Here is a 16105-nt window from a genome sequence, read left to right as displayed (position 1 = left end):
AGAACATTAACCTTTGCTACGGCCAAGTCTTGGCTGTCTTCAAGAGCCTGTCAAAAAATGGCACTCCTTATCTGCATGCTAGCCTGGAAAGGTCAAAACATGGGAGGACTCTGACAGCAGTGAACTCTCAGGAAATCTTAGAGCTCATGGGGACTGTAGCCATCATCTAAACCCACTCAGTCATTTCATGTATGAATAAACTCAGGCTGAGAAGTTGGGGGAATTTGGCAAAGTCACATTCCTAGACGGTCGATGAACTGTGGCTGGAGCCCACTTTACCTGACTTTGTCTATTCATTCACTATAGTGAACATCTGCTGGTTACTACTCAGAGACCTCTGCGGTTATATAGGTCACAGTGGGGAACAGGGCCCCAACTTCCCCTGTGGAAGTGAGACAGGCCTCAAGTCCCTCTGCCTGCTCCCTGGAAGTAGGAATGTGACCTAGGGCTTAAGCCAAAAGGACATTCCCATCCAGCCCTAACCTGCCATGGCCACCGTGTTGGTTTTGCCGTAGGAACAGACTACTCTGACCAGAGCCATGTGTCCTAATGATAAATTTACCTGGTGACCAGGTCACTCAGTGACCAATTTGCATAAGTACCTTGCCTAAAAGTCAGGCCTTGAGTATTTTTGCATTCATTGAATTGCCATATTTTTTTGGCTACATTTTTACAGATGTAAAAAAATTAATTTCTTCTAAGGGTTTTTTCCTCTGCTAAATTTTGTATTTCAGATTAAGTATTTATGAAATGTCACCTTTTACAATGAAATTGTTTTTATTGTTGTGGGCATCTTTTGATAATATGTGAACTTTGAAACTGTAAGAGACTTTTCTGCAAGTTTGTATAAAGGCTCTTTCTTCAGCCCTGGTCAGTGTGGCTCCATGGTTAGAGTAAGTCTGTGCATAAGAGGGTCGCGGATTCAATTCCCAGTCAAGGGCATGTACCTGGGTTTCAGGTTCGCTCATTGCCCACAGTTGGGTGCTTGTGGGAGGCAACCAGTCAATGTGTCTCTCTCACATCTATGTTTCTCTCTCCCCCTCCCTCCCTTCCACTCTCTGTGAAAAGCAATGGGGGAAAAATATCCTCAGGTTAGGATAACAGAAAGAAAAATTAAAAAAAGCTCTTCAGGCAGGGCCCTTGGTGGTCCCCGGATCTGTCTTGCTTTAACACCATTTGGACGGTGTAGACCCAGGGATGCCCCTTCTTCCAGCCTCCAACCTCTTTTCTAGTTGCCACCTTTGGAACCATCTGAGCCATTTGAGACCAGCCAACACCATTTTTGGAGTTGAACTCCATATTGCTGAGCAATCATGAGCTCCCCAATTCATCAGAATTATTCCACCAAGGTGGAGGCCACCATCAACTGCCTGGTCAAGCTGCCTCTTTGGGCCTCCTACACCTACCTCTCTCTGGATTCTATTTCAACTGTGATGATGTGGGTCTGAAGGACACGGGCCACTTCTTCCTCGAGTTCGCTGAGAAGCTCCAAGGCGCCAAGCATCTCTTGAAGATGCAAAGCCAGCCCTGCGGCCACACCCTCTTCCAGGACGTGCAGAAGCCTTCCTAAGATGAGGGGCGTAAAACTCGGGAAGTCATGGAAGCTGCCATGTCACGGAGAAGAGCCTGAACCAGGCCCTTGTGGCTCTGCATGCCTGGGTTCTACCAGCACAGACCCTCATCTCTGTGACTTCTCGAAGGATCTCTTCCTGGAGGAGGTGAAACTCATCAAGAAGATGGGTGACCAGCTGACTCACCTCCACAGGCTGGGCTTCGTATCTCTTCAAAACACTCACCCTCAAGCACCACTAGGAGCCTCTGGAGCCCAGAGGCCTTTGAGGAGCCCCTCTGCATCGCCTGGTGTATGGCTTCTGCCTAAGCCTCTCCCTGCAACCACCAGGCATCCTTTTAACCACCCTGGAGCCCTCTCCCATGCCCTGACCAAGTGGAAACAATAAAGCTTTCTGCAGGAAAAAAAAAAAAAAAAAGACTTCAAGTTTGTATGTTCACAGCAAGAGACACTTGCTGAATTTGAAAGTTTTAAGCACAAAATGGAGTGCCCTTGTCTACAATTGATCTGACTTTAGCAATGGGATGAGCCTGGCACAGCTGACAATTAACGTGAATTACTGTCTGACTACAATGAATAAGAATATACTAGACCAAATGAGTAATACTGGGTTCCTATTCCAGTCAAGCCCATAAACAAGTATTGAGTTTGACTATAATAATAAAACAAACTGTTTCTTGAAGGTCAACATGCCAGAGGCCGGGCTGGACATCCTATTTAGATTTTCTCTTTTAATTGCCCTTCCTGAGGGCAGGAGCTCCTCTTTGCTCACTGCTGTATCTTTAGCTGGCCCACAGTACACACTCTATAACTATCTGCAGAATGAATGGCTCCATTAGCTGGTACAGTTATTATCTATCACCTCAAATGTACAGGTGAGGAAATTGAGGCTCAGGAACTGTTACTTGTCCAAGAACATCAGGTAGGGCAGCATGTGCATGACCCTGGAGCCTGCACTCCTAACAAAGGGGAGTGTGATCCCTATACTCTAACAACTAAAACTGGGGGCGGGGGGGGGCAGACATATTCAGAACAGCTTTAATGCTGTTTACTGCTGGGAGCCTGGGGCGGGTGTATAGATAGAGATCCCTGGGAGGAGATGGCTCTGAAATGACTCTGTAAGTTCTCTAAATGACTATTATTGGGGGAAGAACACTCCGGAAATAACCCAACCTTCATGGGGAAACTTGGGACAGAATAAAATGTGGGGTGCCCCAAAGTTGCCTATGCAGTGCGTTGTAGCTTTCCAACAAAAGATTCGCTTGATGGTGTGGGGAAAAGTCATTTTGGAAACCTGAGACATAAGCATGGTACCTGTGGGCCAGCAAAGAGATTAGTCTTGACCTTTCTTTTTTCCTTTATCTAATGTATATTATATTTATTTTCTCTAGAAATTAAAAGTGTCTCAGATTCTCATGTGCCTTTGGCCTACTGTCATTGTGCTAACAGCAGTCAACATTTTATAGAAAAAGAAAACTGTGGTTGGGAGTATAAAATGGTACAGCACTCTGAAAAATAATTTCTTTTTAAAACTAAGCATACACTTGTCCTACAACCCAGCAATCACAGTCCTGGACATTTATTCCAGAGAAATGAAAACTATGTCCACACAAAAACCTGTACATAATTGTTCATAGTAGCTTTATTTATAATAGCCCCAAACTGGAAACCAAAATATCCTACAACAGGTGAATGATTAAACAAATTGTGATACAGGCAACAACTTGGATGGATCTCAAGGGCATTATGCTAAGTGGAAAAAAACCAATCTCATGCTGTATGATTCCACTTATATAATATTTTCAAATTGACAAAATTATAGAGATGGAGAACTAGTTTGTGGTTGCCAGGGGTAGGGATGATGGGAGGAAGGGTGGATGCAACCATAACAGGACAGCAGAGGGAGATCTTTGTGGTGATGAACAGTTCTGTATCTTGGTTGCAGTGGTGGTTACCCAGTTCTACACAGGTGATAAACAGCATACACGTGCATTGTACCAATGTCAATTTCCTGGTTTTGATATTATACTATAGTTCCCTGAGCTGTAACTACTGGGGGAAACTGGATGAAGGATACAAGGGCCCTCTCTGTACTATCTTTGTAACTTCCATGAATATATAATTATTTCAAAATAGAAAGTTAGAAAAAAAAATTGTGGTTGAAATCATCACCTGATTTCTCAAATTTCCCTTCATAACCACTCTGTAGAAATTCTAATAAGGTGGAAAGGTGGATATGCCTCTCATATACAGAAAGCTTATTCCTTTTATAGCTTCTTAATATTCCATTTCATGGCTGTACCATATGTTTGTTTGTTTTTAATCCAGACTCTTACTTATGAATATTTAGGTTATTTTCCATTTTGTAAATAGTTATTGTAAAGAGTTATTATAATGAGTTGACATATTGTAAAGAGTTATTATAGTTACCACAAATCATCTTTTTTCACCTACTGCTTTTCAGACTATGTTTGAAGTACAAATTACTTCAAGTGGCAAAACTGGTTTCTTAGCAGCTATGTTATACTCTGTTTATGGTGTATATTAAGCAACACAGCAAATTTTTTTTCGAAGAGCCTCATTTCTGAAAATAGATATTTATATACACATTTTTAATTTGTATTTTTATATACACATTATACACACACACACACACACACATTTTATTGATTTAAGTGAGAGGAAGGGAGCGGGAGAGACAGAAACATCAATGATTAGAGTCATTGATTGGCTGCCTCCTGCACACCCCCCTACTGAGGATCCACCGGAAACCCGGCACTGCCCTGACTGGGAATAGAAGCCTGATCTCCTAGATCATAGGTAGATGCTCAACCACTGAGCAACACCGGCCAGGCTATATACACATTCTTCAAGCAAAAAAGTTTTAGTCTACTTCAAGTTAGTGTACATATTCAACATTAATAAAATAAGTTTTCTATTTGATCAATTTAAACTAGTCATTTATCTATTGGTATGGGTTTACTTTTTTTTTTAACACTTGTTATTATAAAACAATTCATTTTCACACAGATCCAGAGATAAAGTAAAATGTGGCAAGATCTTGTCTCCCTAAATATACATAGAATAAGCTTGGTATTATTAATTCAGAAACATCTCCAACCCCCGAGTGATATAAATGGGTTCTACTACTAAACAAAATGAATTTCCCTTAGTAAAAACAATTAAAAAAAATAAATCTAGTCAAGTAACCAGCATCAAAATGTTTGGGACGCTATGAAATGTCTCATGCCTGGAAATGTGGCGTTTTATTCATCCTCTAAAAGTTCACGGTACAGCATGTGGGTGAAGATTTCTGGGCATTTTCCTTTTAGCCTTTGCTGCTGCGAAGCCGAAATGTGCGCTTTGAGTCTGAGTTTTGCAAAACACCAAAAATGTGGCAAAGCCCAAATAACATCAGTATTTGTACTTGGTAGGCCTCGTGTCCCGTGTTCCCCCCCCCCCCCCCCCCCCCGCATCCCGCCCTGCCCACGAGGCACGCGGTGGTCTGACTCAGTGGATTCTGCGCCTCCTGCAAGTTGATGCAACCAGCCAAGTGGAGCGAGCGCCCTCTAGGGGTCAGCTGCGGGAACAAAATCATCAGGACACCTGGGAAAGGGACTGGGGGGGTTAACCTGGACGGCCTTTCCTAAACAGCTATGCTGCTACAGCTTCCACAAACTAAATTCTGTTAATACGGTACCAGAAATAACCTAAAGGATCGGATGCTAGTGCGTGCGAGTGCCTGCATGGTACACCCAAAAATCTGAGTATCTCTGGAAGGAGAAACAGGAAACTAGTAACCCTGCTTCCTGGGAGGGGAATGTCATAGGGAGATGGGGAGAGGCGAGAGACTCACTTCCCTCTCCCAAAGTTTTTGTTTTGAAAAACTTTCAAACATGCAGAAAAGTTGAGAGAATGGTGCAGTGAATTTCCATCTATTCACCACTGAGATTACACAACTGTTGTCATTTGCCATATTTGCTTTATCTCTATATTAATTTGCCTGATTATTAGAGACCCACATTTCACAAATCTTTATACCCTTTGAAATTTGTACTGTGTATATACCATGTATCCAAATAAATTTATTAATAATAATCACCTTTGAAAGGAATTGTGAGGGAAGATTAAATGAGATGCAATATAGCTGACACAATGCCAAGCACACTCAATAAACGCTAACTATGGTCATTCTCAGGTTTCCCATCATTTGCTTTTAGGTGCCAGAGTCAAATCATTGCCTTTGATTTCACCTTGAGGTAGGCAGCCCAGATAGGACAAGGTTGTCCTTGGAGCTGCAGACAGGGCTCAAAAAAGCTAAGTAAGTCAGAGTCAATCAGGTAACAAGGGGTCCCCAGACAGGCCTGGCATCTGGGCCTTTTCCCAATCCAGCCTTCTTTCCACTTTCCACACTTCTCTCAACTTCTCAAAGGCTCCCAGCAGGCCCAGAGCAGGAGTAATAATCGCACCCTGCAGGAAAGTGACAGGGCCTCCAGACAACCCTGTTAGAAGCAGGCCAATGAGCAGGGAAGAAGCATAGGGCAACCACGGTACTTAATTCTTCTAGGCTGCTCTGAGAAAACTGCTTCATGTCTACAAATAGCCACCTTTTCCCACAGATAAGTTTCACTATTTTCTGATATCAGAAAACATAAATATAAAACATAATTCAGTATTTGGTAAACAACAAATGGAGATACCAACTAGGTCTCTCTCTATATTATATATCTAATTCATAATATACATGTGATATAATATACATATATTAGTATAATATATACAGATGTTAACATGTAATATATGTTACCAATAACAAATATAAAATACAATTCAGTAGGTAGTAAAAATCTAGTTAGGATTCTATTCTTTCTTTCTATACATACATATATACAATGCATATTACATGTTATATATATTAGATGCAAATTATATTACATATATGGTACAATAAAGATTTTTAAATTTATTTAGAGACCTAATTAGCATCTTTACTTTGTTTTTACCAAATACTGAATTTTATTTGGCCAGACTACCCTTTTCCCAGCCAAGGGCCGTAAATGCCATCTCTTATTTTTCTAGGTAAACCAATTGAGTCACCACTTACTGTGCAACCACAACTAATGTTTCTCTGGGTCCTCAGGCCTTCCTTCCAACTGTCCATGAATTCAGACTTCCTCCAGTCCTTGTGGAGATCGAATAGGGGACCTCAACTGCCCCTCAAGGGCCTGTTTGTAACTGTTGTTTCTGTTGCTGGACACCAGTGAGAGCAGGTCCCTGAAAGCCATGTGTGCTTCTCCACTGCTTGGAGGCTGCTACTCAAGGCCTAACCCTGCTCACGTGTGACTGTTCCTAGAGGAGAAGAGGACCCTTCTGCAGGACTGCACTGGACCTGGATGGGTGCCAATTCACAGCCACAAAGAAAACCAGGGAAACCAATCATCAACAATGATGACTGGTATTTAATGAGCATTTACTGTGTAGCATGTACTGTGCAAAATACTTTGAATATATTATTGCATTTAATTTTATCATCTTAATCCCTCTACAAGGTAGGCATTGTTCCCTGGCTTGAGCCCTGCCCTTCTGGTGAATTCCTCTTGGAAGACCTTAATTTGTTATAAAAATTAACATTTATATGCCACTATGTAGCAGACACATTCTAAGCAGCTTTATAAACTCATTTATCCCTCATACCAGACCTATGAGGTAGGTAAGTACTGCTATTATCCTGATTGCAAGAGACTAAATGTTTTGTCTCCCCCCAATCCGTATGTTGAAACCTAATCCCCAATGTGATAGTATTCAGAGGTGAGGCCTATTGTAGGTAATAAGGTCGTGAGGGAAGAGCCCTTATAAACGGGATTGGTGTCTTTATAAAAGAGCACCCAGAGAGCTCACCCTTCCCACTGGTGAGGACGTTGAGATGACTATCTGCCTCGGTGGGTGTGGCTCAGTTGGTCGAGCATCATCCCATGCACTAAAAGGTCACTGGTTTGATTCCTGGTCAGGGCACATCCTCAGGTTGTGGGCTGGATCCCCAGTAGGGGACGTGCAGGAGGCAGCAGATAGATGGTTCTCTCTCACTGATGTTTCTCTCTCTCTCTAAAATCAACAAAAACATATTTTAAAAAAAAAGACGACTATCTATGAACCAAGAAGCAAGCTCTCACCAGACAATGAATCTTTTGGCACCTTGATCTTGTACTTCCCAGACTTCAGAACTTTGAGAAATAAGTTTCTGTTGTTTAGAAGCTACCCAATCTAGTTATTTTGTCATAGCAGCCCAGACTAAGACACCCATTTAACAGGTAAGAGAGCTGATACACAGATGCCACTTGTAAGATGATCTCGAAGTAGGAACATGTGCACATGAACTATATTGGCAAAAGTGTGAGGAAATAGGCACTTTCAGATATTGCTTCTGGGAAGGCATGACAATATTGAACACAACTTAAAATGCAGTTACTTGACGTTGAAATTCTTCCTCTAGAAATTATTCAGATGCATTTACATGAGTATGCAAAGACATATGGATAAGGCATTCCAATGCACCATGGTTGTAATAACAAAGACTAGAAGGCTAGGGCATAATTTAATAGGCATCAGCTAGAGAAATTATGATATAGCCACACTGAAATACTATATAGCTGTGAAGATGGAGGGAAATCTATTTACACTGACATGCAAAGTCCTACAAGATGTATTTCTAATGAAAAAACAAAGCATGGGACACTGTGTGTGTCTTAAAGGCTAACAATTTAAGCCAAAGTACCAGGTTCCAACTTAGGGAAGACAGAGTAAACATAGTCCACCCTATCTATCACGATGACTGCAATTATGAATCCTTTCAGAATGCATGGAACAGCTATCTAAGGATGCTGAATTAGGGAAAGAAACCAGAATCCAAAGGTACACCAAACTGGTGGGGGCTTCACGATTCTTTTCCTCCAGTTTTGCCCAGCTTGGACTCAAGGGCAGCTGTTCAAAATCCAGAAGGGTTCATCAGATACAGACAGAAAGAGCTCCAAGAGAAGCCCTCTCTTTCTGATCTGAGATATGTGTATGTGTGTGTCTGTCTGGGGGGGGGGGAGGGGGGAGCATTCCATTTTGGTTTTGTTTTGTTTTTTCTGTTCTGCCCTGCCCCTGCCTGCAGGCAACACCTTGGGGCTGGTGGCAGCAGTGTGTGGGCAGATGCTTAAAACTCTAGAGGAGCTACGGTTCTAAGAGCCTGGAGAGAATCTCGTATTGGGGATGTTTCTCTTCCTGTCTCCCCTTGGTCCCAGGTGCAGACACAGTGGTGGGAAGTGCACAGCAGAGCAGGGAAACTAAAGTCTTCCCTCAAATTCATAGGTTGAAGCCCTAACCCTCAGCACCTCAGAATGGGATAGGAGATAGGGCCTTATAATTGGTAATTAAGGTAAAATGAGGTCATTAGGGTGGGCCCTAATCCAATGTGACAGGTATCCTTATAAAAAGGGATTAAGATACAGATATGTACATGCACATAAAGGAGACTGTGTAATGACAGAGTGAGAAGGAAAGGAGAGAGCCCTGAGGAGAAACCAACCTTGCATGCATCCTGATCATGGATTTCCAGCCTTCAGAAATGTGAAAAAATTAATTTCTGTAGTTTAAGCCACCCAGTCTGTAGTATTTTGTTATGGCAGCCCTAGCAAACTAATACATCTAACTTTCTGACTAGAGGACTGGAAAGGGAGGCTCTAGCACATCAGGAAGAACTGGGGAGATCACAGAAATTAGGGAGATCAAGAGAGACATTTCAGAAACCTGTGTATAAACTCCTAGGCTCACCCCAGAGGTTGCATGTGCAGATCAGACCCTAAAAGCATACCAAAGGCTTTGCCAACTGAACTACAAGGTAGACATCACCCAGGTCCCTGACTGATCACTGGGTAGAGCACATGTGGGGCTGATCTGAATAGCACTGCAAATGCTTTCAAAACTGAGCTGACTTTAGAATCACAGTCCACACAAAGCAAACAGGTTGAAACCTGCAATCTGTACCTACCTTCTGGATTACCTGCGAAATTTTTAAATATCCCATTATCTAGTCAGACCACCAAAGAAATAGAAAGACACAAGTTACTAATTTCAGCAATGACAAAGGGTATATCACTACAGACTCCACAGGCTTTCAACTTGAATCTTATGAACAAATCAACACATATCAATTTGGGGTTAGGTGAAATGGACCTCTTCCTTGAAAAACACATAAAACTACAATTATCCCAAGAAAAGATAACCTGAGTAATTCTATATTTATTAAAGGAATGGAATTTGGAGTTAAAAGCTCCCTGAAAAACAAACCTTCAGATGGTTTCAGTTATAAATTCTACCAAATATTTAAAGAGAAAATAAAACCAATTCTTTTTCAGAAAACAGAAGAGGAAGGAACACTTCCCAGCACATTTTGAGATCAACATTACCCTTATACCAAAACCAGACAAGATAATACAAGAAAACTATAGACCATTACATTTCTTGAACATAGACATAAATCCCAACAAAATAGAGAATATTAGCAAATCAAATCCATCAATATATGTGTGTATGTTTATGTTTGTGTGTATATATCTCACCATGACCAAGTGGGGTGTATACTAGAAAGGCAACGTTAGTTCAATATGAGAAACTCAGTCAGTGTAATCCACACTATTAAGAAACTAAAGAAGAAAAATCAAATGATCACATAAATTGATGCAGAAGCAGCATCTGACAAAATTCAGTGGCCATTCATGATAAAAGGACTCAGCAAACTAGGAACAGAGGAAACTTCTTTAGCCTGAATAAAGATACCTACAAAAAAATGAAAAGACACCTCATGCTCACTGGTGACTGAATGCTTTCTAAGATGGTGAACGCGGGAAATGTGTCCATTTCATCACTCCTGTTCAACACTGGTACTAGTAGGCTACGGCAAGAAAAGGCATACATATTTTAAATGAAGTAAAATGATCTCCTTCACAAACAACATAATTATCTATGCAGACAATCCCATGGAATCTACAAAAAAGCTCCTACAAGTAATAAACGAGTTTAGCAAGGTTTCAGGACATAATGTAAACAACTGAAAATCAACTGTATTTCTATAAACTGGCAGTAAACAATTAGAAACTGACATTTTAGAAAACATCATTTACAATAGCCTAAAAAGAACATAAGTACTTAAGCATAACTAATAAAATATGTGCAAGATCTGTATGCTGAAAACCAGAAAAGGTCAATGAAAGAAATCAAAGAAAACCAAAGTAAATGAAGAGACATGCTGGGCTTATGGGTTGGAAGCCTCAATATACTAAGGATACCAGATAGTCCCCAAATGTCCTACATATTCAACACTATTCCAATAAAAATTATAACAAGATTTTTTTCTGTAGAGGGTGGATAAGCTAATTATAAAAGTTTGAAAAGAAGAGTAATGTTGGAGGACTCGCACTACTTGATTTTTAAAATTACTATACAGCTACAGAAATTAAGACAGTGTAATTTGAAAGAGGGGATAACACACAGATCAATGGGGAAGAATAGAGTCCAAAAACAGACCCATTCAAAACAGCCAAATAATTTTTGCACAAAGGTGTAAAGGCAATACAATGGAAAAAAGATGGTCTTTTCACCAAATGATGTTGATACAATTGGACATCCATATGCAAAATAACCCTGACCTAAACTTCACATCATATACAAAAATTAACTTAAAAGTGATCATATATCTAAATGTAAAACTATAAAGCTTCAGAAGAAAACATCAAAGAAAGACTTTGCAATCTGGTGTTAGCAAACGTGTTCTTAGACATGATACCAAAACATGATCCATAAAAGAAAATCTGATAAACTTGAGTTTCACCAAAATTTAAACCTTTTTCTCTGCAAAAGATACTCTTAAGAGAATGGGAAGATATGCCACAGACTGGGAGAAAATATTCGCAAATCATATATTCAACATAGGACTTGTATCCAGAGTATATACAGGGTGAGGCAAAAGTAGGTTTACAGTTATTCATATGGAAAGTAATACAATACTTAATAATAATACAAGAATAAACTCTGTTTCATGTACTCACAACTGTCAACCTGTCCTTGTCTCACCCTGTATATAACTGAACTTTAATTAAACAAAAATCCAATAAAAAATGGGCATATATGAATGGCCAAGAGCACATGAAGAGATACTCAACATCAATGGCCATTAGGGAAATGTAAATCAAAACCATGATGAGATATCACTATACACCTATTAGAAAGGCAAAAAACAAAAACAAACAAATGATAACACCAAGTGTTGGTGAGGATGTGGAGCAACTAGAACTCTCAAACATTGCTGGTAAGAATACAAAATGGCAGGGCCACTCCAGAAAACAGTTTGGCAGTTTCCTAAAAGTTAAATATACACTTACCTTATGACCCAGCAATCCCAATCCCACACCATAGAGAAATGAAAACATATGTTCACATAACATTCTGTACAAAAACTTTTATCTCCTGGCCAGGTAGCTCAGTTGGTTAGAGTATTGTCCTGATACACCAAAGTTGCAGGTTCCGTCCCCAGTCAGGGCACATACAAGAATCAACCAATGAATACATAAATAAGTCGAACAACAAATTGATGTTTCTCTCTCTCTCTCCCTTCCTCTCTCTCTAAAAAGAAAAAAAAATTATATTAGCTCAATTCATCATCACCAAAAACTAAAATCAAACAAACAGTGATACATACATACAACAGAATACTGATCAGCAATAAAGAATGAACTATGGAAACATTGATAACTTGGAGAATCTCAAAAGCATTATGTTGAGTGAAATAAGCCAGTCTCAAAAGTTATATACTGTATGATTTTATTTAACATTCTGGAAAAGGCAATAGCATGGCAACAGAGACACAGATTAGTGGCTGTCAGGGATTAGGAGTGGAGGGGTAGCTTCACAACGACAGCAGGAGAGAGTTTTGGGAGTCACAGGACCTCTGTGTATACTGAGTACCCAAATCCATACCAGCTTCAAAATTCAAAGAGCTCACAATTTTTCTGTATGCTGACTTTAAAAAATATTCTTAAAAAGCTAACATTAGTGTAAAGAATGGAAAATACAGACATATATGCTTATGTATAAATAGCCCTTCTCTGTAAATACACAGAAGAAATGAGTCCTAGTGGTTACCATGGCAGGAGGAAGAAGGAAGGTAACTGAGGTTCAGGGACGGGAAGGAAGATTACTTTATACTTCTCTATACTACTTGATTTTTTCCCCCTACAATAAGATGAATTTCCTATTCAAAAACATTTTTAAAATTAAAAATGAGCCTTGGCTGGCTGATGTGGCTTAGTTGGTTGAGAGTCATCCCATGCACTGAAAGGTCGACAGTTTGATTCCTAGTCAGGGCACATGCCCAGGTTACAGGTTTGATCCCTGGTCGGGGGATGGGTGGGAGGCAACCAATTGATGTTTCTCTCTCTATTTCTCTTTCTCTCTCCCTTCCTCTCTAAAAAAAAAAAAAAAAAATTAAAAATTTAAAAATAAAATAAAAACCTAAGTGCATATGAATATATTGGAAAGAAATACACAAAAATTATGAAGTATTTTACTTATAGTGAGATATAGTTTCCTTTTGGGAAAATAAGTTTTGAAGATGGTGGTGGTGGTTGAACAATAATGTGAATGTATTTAATGAGACTAAACTGTATACTCAAAAACAGTTAAAATGGCCATGGCTGGTGTCGCTCAGTTGGTTGGAGTGTTTTCCGGTACACCGAAAGGACTCCAGTTCGCTTACAGGTCAGGGCACATACCTAGTTTGGGGGTTCAATCCCTGGTCTGGGTGTGTATACAGAAGGCAACCGATCAATGTTTCTCTCTTTCCCCCCTTCCTTTCTCTCTAAAATCAGTAAGCATGTCCTCAGGTGAGTATTAAAATAAAATGGTTAAGCCCTAGCCAGTGTAATTCAAGTTGGTTGGGTGTCGTCTGGTGTACTGAAAGGTCACTGGTTCAATTCCTGGTCAGGGTAAATACCTGGGTTTCGGGTTCATTCCTGAGTCAGGGAGGATATGGGAGGCAGCCAATCAATGTTTCTCTCTCTCTCTGTTTCTCTCTCTCCCTTCATCTCTCACTAAAAAATCAATGAAAACATATATATTTTTAAAAGAATGCTTATAAATATGGCTAAATAACACGTAAAAATATATTTTAAAAAATGGTTAAAATGGTAAATTTTACATTAGGCATATTTTATCATAATAAAAAAACAATCTAATTACAATGTTAGCAAAAGACTTGAACAGACACTTCCCCAAAGATAGACGGCAAGTAAGCACAAGAAAAAATATTCAAGATTGTTAACCATTACAGAAATACAAATCAAAATCATGAGGAATACCACTACATATCTATTAGAATGGCTAAAATTAAAAAAATTAATATTGGGTGCTGACAAGGATCCAGAGCAAGTAGACGTTTCATACATTGTTGGAAGTAATGTAAAATGGTAAAGCCACTCTGGAAAAACAGTCTGGCAATCTCTTAAGAGTTGAACATACACTTGCCATACAACCATACTACTGGGTACTTACGTGAAGCAATGAGAAGTTATGTTCAAACAAAAACCTGCAAACCAATGTTCATAGCAGCTTTATTGGTAATAGCTAAAACTGGATACAACCCAAATGTCCTTCAATGGATAAATGAACAAACTGATTACAACTATCATACAACTACTGAAATGTTGATACAAAATGAATGGATCTCAAGGGCATTAGGCTGAGTGACACTAGCCAGTATCAAAGAACTACATATTGTATGATCCCATGTACAAAACATTCTTGAAATAATAAATTATAGTGCTTTAGAACAGATCAGTGGCTGCCAGGAGTTAGGGTCGGGGGAGGAGATGTGACTATGAGGTAACATCAAGGGGCTTCTTTGTAGTGATAGAACAATTTTGTATTCTGATTGTGGCATTGGTTACATGAATCTGTACATGCAATAAAATCCTATAGTACCATATACACACAAAAGAATGCACATAAAATTGGTGAAAGCTGAATAAAGTCTATCTCTACTTGAGTTAGTAGTATTGTACAAATGTGAATTTGGGAGTTTTGATAATGTGCTATGGTTATATATTATCATTGGGCAAAGCTGGGGGAACTCTACTATTTTTGCAACTTTTTGTGAGTCTTAAAGTCTTTCAAAAGAAATTGTAAGAAAAAAAGGAGTAAACTATTGATATACTTAAAAATATGAATCTCAAAAAACATTTTGCTAAGCTAAAGAAGACAGAAACAAGAGTACGCATCCTATAGTTCCCTTCATTTTAACGTCTAAAAAGGGGCCAACTAAAATATGAAGAGGGAAATCAGATCTGTGGTTGCCTGTGCGGTGATGTGGGGAATGACTGGGAGGAAACATGAGGGAACCTTCTGTGTTTAAATTACGTCTAAAAAGCTGGAGCTAGAGGACAAAAAGCCCTCTTTAATAAACCTTGCTTGCAATGACTGACACAAACACACAGTTGGTCAAGCCCACAGAGATTGAAAATTGTGGATAAAGGACTTTCTGACAATCTAAAGTGACTTGAGGACAAATGTTCCTACACTTCTGAAAGATTTAATTCTGAGAAGTGGCCTAGTTGGCCAATTTATACTTTCCGATCCCTTTCTGTAAAATCTACAGTATATAAATGTAGACTAGTTTGGTAAAGATTATGGATTAAAAATTCAGCACTTTTGTTTTTTGTACCTTTTAAACAGGAAATTGTGCCTGGCTTTTCCAAACTGGCCATTTATAGAGTTTGAAAGGATAGCACATGTATTGATGAATATACCTAATGCATCTGAAATGTTCACAGTCATCTTAAAAGAAAATTCTCAGCGGAGGTCAACTGAGTCCTGAGGAGTGGCACTGCCTTTCTGACTCAGCTGGCTAGCGTAGCTGGAAACTCAGAATTCCTGGTTTTTGTTTTTTTTTTTTAATCTCTCTGTAAATATGGCCCAAGACTACAGTCCTTTGTCTAGACCACAGTCTAGATTCTGGCCTCTCTTTGGGTCACTGTTCCTTCACCTGATGTCTCCCTTTGCTTTGTAATTCTAATCCTGAAATCATTCAGTGCTGGATGGTGTGAGAGCTGACACATTTTCATTCTAAGCAGAACCCAGGAGTCCCTGAGGGCTAACATCTCAAATTCAGGGGTTTCTCAGGGATGCTGTGGCTGTCTGGGAAGCGCTGGACTGGAAGGGTCTTGGACGGTCTTGACTCCATAGCTTAGAGAACGTTTCTCCATTTTACAGAAGATGAAGCAGAGGCCCAGAGATGAAAGGCCATCTCTATGCAGCTGTCCCCATATTTGTATCTCTAGCCCTGCCAAGCCTCTAGCTCTAGGCTGCTACATCCAATCCGGGTATGACCCAGTCAACTAAATTCAGCCAGTTCAAAATGGACTCTTCCTACCTGCCCCAGGCCCTCCCCACCCACATCTATCCAACCACACATACATCCCCGCCCCCACCCCCCAAATCTTGAAC

The 16105-nt window shown here is 39.9% G+C and overlaps 1 protein-coding gene across 1 annotated transcript in view; it reads right to left on the bottom strand.

Annotated features, from left to right (window-relative positions):
* The window catches only part of KCTD6 (potassium channel tetramerization domain containing 6), a 40494-nt gene that overhangs the window by 23374 nt on the left and 1015 nt on the right, over positions 1-16105 (bottom strand). The window lies entirely within an intron of this gene.

The sequence above is a fragment of the Miniopterus natalensis genome, chromosome 15 (genome assembly GCF_054644295.1).
Source record: "Miniopterus natalensis isolate mMinNat1 chromosome 15, mMinNat1.hap1, whole genome shotgun sequence".
Classification (NCBI taxonomy): Eukaryota; Metazoa; Chordata; class Mammalia; order Chiroptera; family Miniopteridae; genus Miniopterus; species Miniopterus natalensis.
This window is presented reverse-complemented; position numbering and strand designations above follow the sequence as displayed.